This window comes from Chinchilla lanigera, unplaced genomic scaffold (assembly GCF_000276665.1).
Source record: "Chinchilla lanigera isolate Chin_1 unplaced genomic scaffold, ChiLan1.0 scaffold00069, whole genome shotgun sequence".
In the NCBI taxonomy this organism is placed as follows: domain Eukaryota; kingdom Metazoa; phylum Chordata; class Mammalia; order Rodentia; family Chinchillidae; genus Chinchilla; species Chinchilla lanigera.
Window position 1 is genome coordinate 400,045 of NW_004955470.1, and position 4,245 is coordinate 404,289.

A 4,245-nucleotide genomic window follows, 5' to 3' on the forward strand; every position below is an offset into this window, starting at 1 on the left:
GTTACATTAGCTTGTTATATTTGGCTTTCAGTTAAAAGTTGATAATTTCTGAATTGGGAATCCAAGACCCCGGTGACATTTTCCAATCATTGCATTCTCTTTACCAGGTTAAAGGCAGTAGAGTCAGCCGGCTTATTTTCCAGAGAAATTCATTTACTCCTTGCTTGTACTAACTTTGGATGTCTGTTTGCAGTCATTATCTGCATGGCATGATGAAACTATTCTGAGAGGTCGCAACTTACATTACAAAGATTGGAGCCCGCAGAGAGGGAGAGACAATAGGAAGACACTCAGTGACCGCTATGAGCCAAAACAAAGGAAAAAGATTTCCTCTTGATGAATATTTGTTGCAACCTTAAACATAACACCATGATGCCATTTACCAGGAACAGTGAATTTAGTTATTGTGAATTTTCTAAACCCTTAGGCCTGCCATTCATGAGCAATCAATATGTCCCTTTTTAGACTTGCTCTGTGACACGGTCCATGAGCAAGGACACTTGAAGTTTACATTATGTGATTTCCACTCTTCCACGACACCTTTGACTAACACAGTGGTGTAATGTCCATCTAACTCAAATTACTGATAAATGTCAAAGCAAAAACACGTCTGCATTACCCGACATAGTCCATAAACACAAAGAAATGTTTGAGTTCACCTAAAATTTTAACCCAGATATGAATGCATGCATATGTGTGTATGTGTCCCCAATAACATATCTAGTAAATAGGTGAGCCTATATTTATATTATTAATGTGTAGGCAAAATGCTACAAATATTGTTCATTATTAATTTTACCTTTTCAAGATCCTCATTTATTGATTATGAAATATTTACACTAAGTCTATACCTTTCAAATAAACACTTATGTAAAGGGGTAGATGTGGAAATTTTATGTTGGTCCACGTTCACAGAAGAACAGCTGATAAACAGCCACTCAAAAATCAATGCGTGAGAACACTGAACATGTATTTCATGTTCCTGCATCTTCTGTTCACGGTTTACCTATGGTGGCACAACTCACTGCCACGTGTACAACCAGGTTCTTGTTTTTGTGTCCAGATTTTCATTGATCAGGGACAAATACTGAAGAGCAACAATTTCTAGGAGCCCCACCTTCTCATAGTCAATTACTAGATGAGCAAAATGCCCACATGGGCAAATATTGGATCATTCTATTGACACACACTTCTGTAGATTGTCCTTAGGTGAGGAGAGTCATTGTAAAGTATTCCAAATTTCATTTTGTATTAATAAACTGGAGATAAGAGACGCTAAGTTTTGGATGTGGCTTATTCAACAGGACTTCTGCCTGGATGCTGGGTTCTCTCTGCAGACACTAAAGAGGTAGAAAGCCATTAAGTGCTGAAGTCTGGCACAAGACATTGAAGGTGTTGCCTCTGGAAGGGATCAGTGCTGATCTTACACAGTGAGCTGCTCTCAATGAGAGGGTGGTGTGATGAAGTGAAGCCACATTACAGGCGTGGCCAGCCCAGCACACAGCTGGTTTCCTTCCTATTCACACGCCATGCTCTGACAGCAATGGCTGTGTCCTTACCAGGGGACATGCAGATGGGCCTGCACACTCCTGAACTTGGAACCTCCAAAACTGAGTGAAACAAATCTATTTTCTTTATGATTAACTCAGTTTTGAATATTTTGTTATAAACAAAAAAAGAATAACACAGGTGCATTTTTTAATGTGTAGTTTTCAATAGAAATCTCCTTCAATAGATTCATTGATTGTAAAGGGATCTCGTCAACTGAAATAAACTTCCAATCACAGCCTCTTAACCCTTCTATAGGTCACATACTAACATGCTAAAATGCAGATCGTCTTTCAGGAGGTCTAATGTGATTCTGAAATTTTGCATTTTTACAATCCCACTGATGATGATTTTTATATCCTGGGTAGATTTAGTGTAGATGGAAAACACTGCTACATTCACATTAGCTTTGTTCTGGTTTCTCTTTTGTCAACAAAGTTGTGCTCTTCTCAAATGATCCTTACACATTTCATGTACACTTCTGACTTTGCCTTGACACTGTGCCTTCATGACGCTTGCTTGTTGTAACCTCACCCTTCTGACTACAATTCACAGCATACATAAAAGTACTGCAGCACTATTACCTACCTGACACAGTTTTGAGCTGTAGTATATACTGGCAGACAAATAAGTCACTACATAGGCCATATTCCTATAAGTACCAAAATTTCTGGAATTAGGTTTCCTTGAACTACTTTTCAAATCATTTTCCATGGAAATGCTCAAGGAAAGGCCTCTGAGACTTGGAGCTGAAGGAGGATGATTCAGCAGGTTCTGTGGCGAGATCAGGGAGAGATGTGGGTGGAGAATCCCCTGTGTCTTTGTGCTGTAGGTTGCTGAGAGCATCAGCACTCCCACACTTAAGTTTTCAGGTCACATGTGAGGACCACATAGTTGCAGGGTCATAACATCAGTGGCAGAGGTGCTATGGCTTCTGAGGAAGCACCAGAGGATGTTGTATTTTTAGTATCTGCTTTTTCCATCAGTATTTTACCGTGGTTGCCTATATGGTAATTACCTGCTTGAAATTTATGTTGTGGGTGTTGTTGATCTTTTGGAGAATGAGAATCATTTGTTGTGGAGTCTACTTTTGTTGCTGTTGCTGTGCTTTTGTTTGTTCTGCTTTACTTTTGAGACAGGGTCTCACTGTGTAGCCTAGTATGGCCTTGAAGTCATTGTGTAGTCCGTGCCTAGCTTTGGATTTATGGCAACAATGTGGCCTTGGCCTCTCTACTGCTGTGATAATTGACAAACACCACCATGTCCAGCCTATTCTGTGTTCTGTTTGTTTCTTTGGATGACTCTTTCACTACCATACTTCTGGTCATGGAAAGGAATTTGAATGTCCATTCTATGAATTTCATCTTATATTTCTGTTTGTAATAGCTACCAGTGTTTGCCTTTTGTTGTATGAATGTCCAGTCTTGCTCTAATCCATACTCCTAAAGTGTAATGCTTTGTGTCTTTTAATAAATTAGGAGAGGCATCATCATGTCTGTGTTTCTGGAGCTGGGGAGTAGGAAAACGTGTTAAGGGGCAAGGACTCTGTCTGACCACTTCCCTAAGATGTTGAAATGACCTTCAACTAAGGGATGCACCTGAGAAACACTCCTATCAGCTGCAGGTAATAGGAAGAGAGGCTGAGGCAGCTCAGCCTCACACTTCTGTTTCTCTGGGAGGTTTATGTCATGGCTTGTATCACTGTGGGAGGCCAATAGTAACCCTGTTGACAGTATAAGTTGCAACATTCTCAGGTTGCAGGTTGCTGATGCTGAGAGTGAAATCTGTCCCAGACCCACTGCCGCTGAACCTGGATGGGACCCCAGACTGCACAGTGGTTGCATAACGGATGAGGAGTTTAGGTACTTGCCCGGGTTTCTGCTGATACCAGTGTAAACTATTGCTAATACCCTGGCTGGCTTGACAAGTGATGGTGACTTTCTCTCCTAAAGGTGCAGACACAGATGGAGACTGGGACAACTGGATGTCACATCTGCCACCTGACAGTGGAAATAAAAAACAAATATTTACATAATTAAGCACATTATAAAAGAACTTCCGGAAACATTCAGGAGGCTCTGACCATACAGTGCTGAGGAAATCCCCAGGGCTGCCCTTCCTTACCTGGCAGCGAGAGCAGCAGGAGCCCCAGGAGCTGAGCGGGGACCCTCATGTCCATGCTGTGTCCTGACTGGGACTGACTCCTGCACAGGGTGTGACAGCCTATGAAGAAGTCCTCAGGGCCTGGCTCTGGGACATGCAAATCAGCAGGGTGGGCGGGGTGGGCTCAGCTGCAAGCCTGGCTCATCTCAGTGACTGCACAGACACAGGGACTCAGATGTCCAGGATGAGATCACATGGCTATAGATTTGTTTGGAGTTCGTTTTTTCTCCCTTGTGAGCACAGGACCAAACCCGTCAGATTTTCCTTTGAGTACGGTGTTGTTTTCCTCACTTTGATGCTCATCACATCTTCTTTTGTTATTTTTCCATATAGCACAGAACCTGCTAGACATAGCTCAGTCCTACAAAAATCAAAGATTGGTTGCTTTTAGGTTCCCTGCTTGTGTAGTTAATATTGTATCTTCCCCATGCTGAGGTTCCCTGATCATCATGCAGTAAGTTATCAGCACTACTCTCCAGGAATGTAGTAAGGAAGAAGAGATTGCATTTCCATGATTTGTAATCACCAGAACCT

The 4,245-nt window shown here is 41.9% G+C and overlaps 1 pseudogene; it reads right to left on the reverse strand.

The window, feature by feature from the left end:
• Positions 1–3,229: 3,229 nt before the first annotated feature.
• LOC102010988 lies at positions 3,230–3,743 on the reverse strand (annotated as a pseudogene).
• Between the last annotated feature and the right edge of the window lie 502 nt (positions 3,744–4,245).